Raw genomic sequence first — 9,978 nt, forward strand, 5'->3', positions numbered from 1 at the left:
TGCCCGTGCGCCGACCCGAAGATCATACAGACACCGAAAAATCAGCGTTGATTGAAGACTAAAGGGCTTTAAGTGGCCCGTTAATTAATGGCGGGCACCCGTCGGGCTTCATCACATACCTGCCCAGCGAAATATCCCGATGGCATGCGGTAACATCGGGACACTCGCCCGACGTCACCACGCGTCATTTTACGCACGGACGTGTGGGGCCTGTCCCCCCCATGTCAAATATAAAATTCTGCCCAAAAGTTCAAATCCTACCTTGGCAGATGGGGGAATTTAAATTCAGTGAATTGATAAATCGGGAATAAAATGCTAGTCTCATTAATGATGATTGCAAAACTACTAGATTGTTGTAAAAATACAGCTGATTTACTAGTCTCCTTTGGGGAGGAAATCTGCCTTACCCCGTCTGGTCCACAGTGAGCCCATACCCACAGCAATGTGGTTAATGCTTGGCGGCCCTGGCCTAGTAAGCAACTCAGTTGTATCAAAGTGCTACTGAAATGTTGAGTACAAATAAAACTGGATGGGCCACTCAGCATTAATCTAGACACTGGAAATGACAAGGGCACACCCTGCCCAGTTAACCTGAAAAATCCTCCTCACTAGCATCTGAGCTCTTGTGCCAAAATTAGGAAAACTGTCCCACAGACTAGTGTGTTCCTAACAGCACTGTGGGTGTACCTACACCGCATGGGCTGCAGCAGTTCAAGAAGGTGGCTCACCGCCACCTGCTCAAGGGCAATTAGGGGTGGGCAACAAATGCTGGACTTGCCAGGGGTGTTCACATTCCAAGATCAAATAAAAAAAACAGACCTAGCCTACAACTAATCACAATCACATAAATCACCATGAAGAGTTTACGCTATTTGCACTTGTTTGTGGGTCTTTAAGGAGGTCTTAAAATTGATGTTTTTTTAGATGCAAGGCACTAACAGACATGTTTTAAATGTTTTTTGATGTTAAAAAGGTAGTTAATTTACTAAGAAACTGACGGCTGCACACCACTGAAGCCACTATGTTTTTCTGTATAGTTTTTAAAAAATAATTTCCTGTTATTCAAAATTTACAGGTGGTGGATGAGACACTCTGATTAAAATTTATTATTCTTTTGTGATAAACTCATTTTCAGCTGTAATCATGAAACTGTCCCAGGTTACCATTCTTCAATTTATCAGGGAATATTTTAGCGCAAGGTTGTGCTGGTTTACAGATGATTTTAAGTTTATGAGTATGCAAATGAGTTTGAGTCTGAAATTTAAATCATAAAATCAGTTTGGAAAACTGACGTAATTTTGGCCACAATTTCTGCCTGGGTTGCTTATTGTGCCCAAAGCCAAAGTGTTTTCTTGACTCACAACCATATCAAATGACTATGGCACATTGCAGCTTTGATTACAGTGCAGGTCTCCATAGGAAGTATGCATTTTGACAATTTCCATAGCTTACTTTCTACAGTAAATTCTAACTACCCTCTATACAGAGTAACATTCTGTCTTGAGGTTTGACTGTTTTTACTGAAGAATCAAGTCGTTGACTGCAATGATGGGAGTGGAAAAGACTCTACCCATCCCCTTGGAATAAAGCCACCCATTTGAGGAGATACCTGACAAAAACTGCATTACTCACGACATAGCTTTGTTTGCCAAAAAATATTATGACCACGTTAGGATTATTAATTCTTGCATTTTGTGCAACTACTATTTATATTGAGAAGTGACAGGGCTACTTACTGCATTTTTTCCATTCATTCATGGGACATGGGTATCATTGGAATTTATTATCTTTCAATTTTATTTCCAGTGTACATCAAATGACAATCACAAGCACTCCCAGTTGATAAAAGGCTAAACAATTCATCATTTAGTTTGCCCTGGTAAAAAATAAACAGGGTTCAATGACTTGTCCGAAGGATATTACTTCAGACAATGCAGCACAGTACTGCAAAGTGTCAACCTAAATGATATGCTCGATTCTTACTGCGACCATTGAGTTAAACTAACTGGCCCTATAAAATATCTGACAGTTAGTATGCATCATTTCTTGCACAATCATATTAAAGAATTTTAAATTTATGGTCACCAATATCTTGATAATAAAAAGGATAACTTAATGTATGTGTTTCCACATAAGTGCATAACTGATCCCAAAAATTGAATGCTATTGTACTAGAGGATATCACGGATTTTGGTGCGAAATATTCACACTCGTGAATATATCAGTGATAAAGTTACAAATGCATTTTTTATTATTTAATTATTGAGAAACATATGTCTAGTACAGCCGCAACCAGGTTTGCAATGAGTAAAGGAAGCTATTAGGCTTGATTTATTCTGTGGGATATTTTTAGTAATTTGGTTGATGCATTTCTTTCTGTAGCTATTACCTTTCTTAACACACAGATGAATTTAGAACCACAAGTAAATTGGGAAGGAATGATTAAGTGATGCTAAACTCACAGCCTGAAGGTTGCATAAGTAAGTCTTTAGCTCATAATACATATGTTTTTCACCTTGGTAACATGGGGATATTTTTTTCACTTGACGTGATCACTCCACCTAGCTCAATTTGGGCAGGCTGGTACAGGGAAGTTTGATGGCACATATTTCCAACTAATCTCTGCTGCAATCATCCAATTGGAGAGTGACAAGACATCTAATAAATATTACAGAGTCCTATGTCAGTTGGCAGGATAATTTTAAGTGAGGAAAAATGCTTTGGAGACTTTTTTTTATAGTTAAGATTGTACTAGATGAACAAAAACATTCTGGGAGATCAATAGCCAACAGAACTGAGCAAACCATCCATCATTGCTAAAGGTCCTCGCACTATCCAATGGCAAAGATTAAACACAAATAACACACACTGCTCACCCTCCAGCTGGCCCTTTGCTACCTCCCAATGTCGGACCCATTATATGCAAGAGGTTTCTTTGAACAAGTAATTAAGTCTGACCCAATATGGTCAAATAACACACATGTCATTCATGTATATACAAAACCATACCACAGCAGTTCACCACCAACCAGAACCACCAAGGCAAATTGGCCACACTCCTATTATAATCATCCTCAGGCTATGGGTATCACTAGCATTTATTGCCTATCCCTGGTTGCCCTAAGAAGGTGGTGGTGCAACTGAGTAGCTTAGTAGGCTACTTTAGAGGCCAGTCACGTTGATGTTGGATGGGAGTCACACATACATCGGATCAGGCAAGGGTAGCAGTTTTCCTTTTCTAAAGGACATTAATGAACTAGTTAGACTTTTACAACAATCCACAGCCACTGTTACTGTTATTGGATTTTTATTTCTGGTTTTTAAAAACTTGTATTCAAATTCTAAAACTCTTACAGTGGAATTTGAAGTCCAGGCCTAGTCCACCAATGTAACTATCCTGCTACTGTCCCAATATTTTCTGTAGATTCGAGACCAAACTGAAAATGTTAAGGCTTCTCTCAGCTCTGTAATCCAAATGGCAAATTGTCCAAAAATTGCCCTCGGACAAACTTTCAACTGATGGCACCTGAATAGAAGAGATAGGATTTTGTAAAAAATATTGCTTCTAAGCGAGTGAAACATAGCTTTAGCAAATAACTTATCAGTTACTACTGTTAAGTTCTAACTGTCCATGCTCAAGCGAGAACAATTCCATTTTGCAAACGTAGAAACTTTATTTCATTAAAATAAGCCCTGTTAATTGTGTTGTTTAGCTGTACACTCTCCATTGAACCTAGTGTAAAAGATAACTTAAAAATGCCTTCAACTTTACAGGTGTAATTTAAGTTCCATAAGCTCCATGGAGACCCATAGTTTCAGACCGCAATTTCTAATGGAGCTGCTCAGTTGATATTAACAAAGAGCCCCATGAGCAAATACTTTGGTGTGTACAAAAACAAATGGAACTCCTTACACATTCCTGAGCCCAAGCTAAAAGGCATCAACATGTGAAAACTGCTACATATTGCTGTGCAATTTATTGCTTACCAAGAGCATGTACAATTTCAAGGACACATTTCCAATCACCTTGAGAGCAGTCCCAGTTTGTAAATTTCCCAGAGCTGTTTTCAAGTACACTTTTAACCAGAGGAGTTGGGAGGAGTAGAAGCGATAGACTGCAACTTTCCCAGTATTGTCCCGTACTGAAGTTATATGCTCAGACGCAACTCAATAAACAGCCGTGAGAATAAGAATGATGGAGACCTGTGCTGCATGTGTAGAGTCGTTTACTGATGAGGCCCGAAGTTTAATAATAGCAACAAATAAGTGGAAGTCTGGAAGTGTCGTTTCTGTGGAGCTGGTGAAATACCATTAGAAACCTCTCTTATAAAGTGCTTCATGAGGAACCTTTTACATTGGGAGTTTTCCTACAACCCTTTACTGATAATTATGTCTCCTGTGTTCTTTAATATATCAGAACTTCATTTAACACATCTGCTGACTTTATAGATTGGTGACAGTTATCCTTTTTAATATGTTCCAGAACTGTAATGGCCATAATTCTAACATACTAGCAAAGTGTGAGTTGGGGTTTCTTTTGATGTACCTGGTGAGCTCCTAAATGTATTTACAGGGCCAAACACCCAGGGCAGAATTTTATGGCCCCGTTTCGGCAGGGCCATTATAAACCCCAGTGACTCGCGTAAAAAAACGTAAAATCCCGCTGTTGTAAAATTCTGCCCCTAGGGCTGAAGTGGGAGTGGGCAGGAGTGGGGGCGGAGCCAATCACCACCCACAATCGGCTGCGTGCCGCCATTTTACATGGGCAGGCCAATTAAGGCCTGCCCAGCGTAATACGTGTTCCATAGCGCTCAGCACTACCTGTGCAGGTGGGGGGGAGGAGGGAGAGTCGGGGCCTGCACTCCTTTCACTGCCTCAGGGAGATTAAGTTGATAAAGCTTTTTACTAAAGGAAGTAAAAAATTATTTAAACATGTCCCATCATGTGACAGTGTCACATGAGCTGGGACATGTTTGTGAATTTTGCTAAATTTAATTAGTTGTTTTATAAAACCTTCAGGAAACCTCATCCCACCCGTGGATGAGGTTCCCTGAAAAACGCGAAGGCCGCTTGGGCTCTTCGTCTGCCCCCCAACGTTAAGGTTGGACGGGTGGCGTTGCTAACAACTTTAATTGCTTCATTAATGGCCTTAATAGGCCTTTGGCAGTTCGGTAGGCGCGCAGCTGCCTCTGGTGCGTGCCCGCCGTATGAAATATTGAAATGACGTGCGATGACATCAGGACACACACTCAACGTCATCGCACGTCATTTTATGCGTCAGTGTGTCGGGCCCACCCCCGCAGGCCGGCGGCAATATTCTGCCCCTAGTCATGAAAAATGATTGTCCTCCACCAGACAAAAGCAAGTGTCTCTCAGGGGATCCTCTTTGACTCTATTTTTTCATTCTTCTGTGCAGTGCCAGAGCCTACTCTAAATATATATGTCAAAAATATGCATCTTTGTCAAAAATACACATGTACAAGGATAAAAAAAAAAGTAAATGATCATTTTTCAGTGGTAAAGTTAACTTCCACTGACCAGTGCCTCTGTTAGGTATTTTGTCCCTCGGGGCATTTGAAGGGAAGGACAAATTCACGTAGGCCTTTTGAAATAAACCCATATGACATTTTAATTTCCTGTATTCAATATCCTTATGGCAGAGTTATTTATGATTGTGGCACTTAACATCAATTTTCTGGGCAGTGTTATTAAAACCAAGATCATTTTATCTAAATCCTTAAAAAAACTGTCAGGGATAGGGGAACTTTGATTTGTGTTGAAGTGCCAGAAGTGGAAAGGTACTGTTCTAACATGCAAAAACAGCGCAGTCCTCAGCTATGCTCTAATTTACTTTTAAACAGGCCTATACAAGAGGTTGGGAGCTGCTTACTCATGCACCAAGCTATCAGGTGCATATAATACTTCTCAATATCTGCATGACAAAGCTGCAAATTCATAAAATGAAAAAAAAATTGTATAAATTTGAAAGTTTAAGAAAGTAAGGAGCTATAAAGGCTAATTTGGCTCATCCAGCTTACTTTTTACTTATCCAGTTCTCTACATTGATCCTTCCATTCAATACATTGTATTATTCACTTAAAGTTGACACTGATTTAGATCAGAAGAGTTACTGGTGGTGCTTACAAATGGTTACACTGTTGTGAAGAGCTCAAAGATTATGCTTCCTAAAATAACAACAGAATTCTATTACATGCATAGAACAAAATGGGGAAGAATAAAATGGAATGTACTGTAATAGAATTGATATAAACCAGAGGCTTGCTTTTACATAGTGAAGGTTTTGCTGATATACCTCAAATGATATTGGGGTAAAATTCATCCAGGATGATGGTTCCATGTGTGCAAACTTCACAATATCCACTTACATTATTGCCGATTAAAAACTAATTTCATCAGCTCATTCCTATGGTGTTTGCAATTTGAAGTCATATTCTTGGAATGAGGTATGAACAGCATTTTAGTTAAAGCAGCATCTTAGTGCTACTTACTTGAAATGACTTCCAGTGATTTTGGCCAGGATTTTCCATGCCCGCCGGCATCGGGGGTGTTCGGTGGCGTGAGCGGACAATATGGCAAGTAGGCCACAAATCAGTTTCACGACATTGTGAAACCAGTTTGTGATCATCCACTCAGCCCGTCGATAGCAGGCCGCGTTCCCCGCCATCAGAATTCAGGAAGCTCATTATAATACATCAACATATCATTATAAGGCCATCCCGCTGGACTCATCCACCACCCCCCACCCCCTGCCCCCCTGCTAGATTGTCCGCCCTCCCACTGATATGTTTCACAACAGCATATATGACGTGTGTACTTGGCGGGCTTCACTTCGCACGGGACTTCAAGGTTTGTTTGCCTACCTTACTTCAGTTAGCACTCGCAGTCGTCAGCGCCAGGCTTCACAGACAGCACCACATCATCTCTAGGGGGGGCTCACAGGCAGGTCTCTACCTACCAGATCAGCCACAATGGCTACAGGGCAAGGTCTTGCTTGGGGAAATGGCCTCAGGCAAGGGAAGAGGCTGATGGACGAGGGCTGTACTGAGGAAGGAGGGTAACCCAGAGTGTGCGTGGGGGCACCTGTTGATCTGTGCAAGTGGCTTCAAGGTGGTGAGGGCTGAAGAGGCAGCCTCCAGCAGAGATGAGGCCAGATGGACATGTGAGGGTGTGTGTGTGAGAATAGGTGGTGATATCCCTTGAGCTGGCAGTGAGTGAGATACCAGTGAATGTGTGAGTGGGGGTAGAAGACATCAAAGTGGGCCACCATGGCATCCAAAGGCGCTCAAGGGCTGCTGTCTTCTTGCTATGTCTTCTTTTCTGCAGTCCTGGGCTGGAAGTACTGAGCGCGGCTGTACTTTAAATATGGTGCCTGCCATGATGAGGCGGTGATGTGATGGCGTGGCAGGTGAATGACAGCCTGCTCGCCGTGGAAACGGTGTGTTTTCTGGGAATGCATATGCAATGCGGCATGTTTGGGACAATACGGCGTGAAAAGCCATCATCACAGCTAGCGGGTAAAATGTCATTTGACTCGTCCGCTACTGCACTTAGGGCAAATCTGGGACGATTCCACTCTTTGCTTCTTTCCTCTTCCAGAGACATGTGGTACATGACTTTATTACACTGCCAGTAACAGTGGCCCTTACTTTGATGACAGTGCAATGAAGCAAATGCAGTGGTGCTTCTTTGTCTCTGGAGTTAATGAGATCCATTTACCAAGGCATCTCCAGAAGCCATACCCCCCACAGCCCTTCAAAAACTCACCACCAGGACAACAGAGGGATAATAGCAAAATATTACAGATGCTGGAAATCTGAATAAAAACAGAAAATGCTGGAAAAATTCAGCAGTCCTGGCAGCATCTGTGGAGAGAGAAACAGAGGTAACATTTCGAGTCTGTATGACTTCTCTGAAGAAGAGTCATATGGGCTCGAAACGTTAACTCTGCTTCTCTCTTCACAGATGCTGCCAGGCCTGTTGAGCTTTTCTGGCATTTTCCGTTTTTATTTAGGACAACAGGAAGGTTGTTTCAGGATACAAAGGCCATCATCATCACTAGTTGGTTGACTGGGCAGCTCAGTAATTGAGGAAGCCTATGGAGGCCAGAAACAAAGTTGCAAGCCTTAACTTTAAAGTGTTTACAATTGTAGTTACTTTCTGTTGTTCTGATGGTCTGAAATCTGTCCTACCATAGCTCCAGAAACTTAGGCTATACTTCAGTAACCCATCTTGAAGTAGTTCTGCAGTATATAAGACATAAGAACATAAGAAATAGGATCAGGAGTAGACCATTCGGCCCCTCAAGGCTGCTCTGTCATTCAATAAGATCATGGCTATCTTCTTGAGTTTCGATTTCCACATTCCCATCTACCCCCAATAACCTTTCATTCCCTTGCCTAACAAGAATCTGTCTACCTCTGCCTTAAAAATATTCAATGACCCCGCCTCCACCGCCTTTTGAGGCAGAGAGTTCCAAAATTGCACAACCCTCAGAGAAAAAATTTCTCCTCACATCTGTCTTAAAAGGGCGACCCCTAATTTTAAAACAGTGCCCCTAGTTCTGGTCTCACCCACAAGAGGAAACATCCTTTCGACATCCACCTTGTCAAGACCGTTCAGGATCTTGTATACTTCAATCAAATCACCCCTCACTCTTCTAAATTCCAGTGGAAACAAGCTTAATCTGTCCAACCTCTCCTCATAAAACAACCCACTCATTCCAGGTATCAATCTCGTAAACCTCTTCTGAACCACCTCCTATGTATTTACATCCTTCCTTAAATAAGGAGACCAAAACTGCACACAGTATTCGAGGTGCGGTCTCACCAATGCCCTGTATAACTGAAGCATAACATCCTTACTTTTATGTTCAATCTCTCTCGTAATAAAGGATAGCATTCTATTAGCTTTCTTGATTACATGCAGTGCCTGCATACTAACTTTTTGTGACTCATGTACTAGAACACCTAGATCCCTCTGCACCTCAGAATTATGCAGCCATTCTCCATTTAAGTAAGGACAAAAAAACTTACTTATATTGGCGGAGCCCTGCAACAGATTGACCAATCACAGTTGTATTTTATAAATTTGCGTGATCATTCTGTAGAAATCGTAAATTATGCACCAACATTTAAATATTTGATAATGGGATTCCTCACTTTTCTTGGACAAATGGCAAATGATCATGGGCCATTATATCTGTGGAGCATGACACCAAGAAGCCCTATTCATGGAAAGTGGCTGTGCAGTACAGAGTATCAAAATTACAATGTAGGGATCACTTTTCTGGTAATATGATGGATCCACTGACATTGTGGTAAAACATCTGATAAAATAAAAGATAATATTTATATCAGTAAATGAAAACAACCAGAGCTGTTTAGTATTAATGAAAGTAATGTTAGCATTTCCATGTTGTAGATACTATGAAACAGTGTTTTATCGCTTTAATTTCTACTCACTGAGATCATTAAGCAAATCTTTCTTAGCATTGGCTTGGTACCTTTCAGTAGCTGAGAAGCTGCATCACTGAGTTTGTATAACTTAGGGTTTCCTTCTAAATGTTCTGCTCAAATCATGTCAATCTTAGGGCTGTACTGTCACTATTTTGATATTGCGGTGACAATGAGACATCATTCTTAATCAGGTGATGCTATATATATGTGGTGATGACATGTTACAGTTTACGCAGGGGGTCCAAGTTGCTGTGGCAACATGGACTTATACATGCATGTTATAACCTGGAGCTATGGATAGTGATGGTAGAGGCTCCAACATTCTTTCCATCACATGGCTGACCAAGAATCTCTCCCTCTCTTACCATACCTGCCGTTGGAGTGTGTTGGATAGATTTACAGGCTGATAATTAACCTTTTTTGGCCACATTAGGAAAGCATCTTCCTTGGCCATCAAGCCCTGAGGTAGGTCTCAAACCCTGGGCTTTTGGCTCAGAGGCAG

The sequence above is a fragment of the Cetorhinus maximus genome, chromosome 8 (assembly GCF_964194155.1).
Source record: "Cetorhinus maximus chromosome 8, sCetMax3.hap1.1, whole genome shotgun sequence".
Lineage (NCBI taxonomy): Eukaryota > Metazoa > Chordata > Chondrichthyes > Lamniformes > Cetorhinidae > Cetorhinus > Cetorhinus maximus.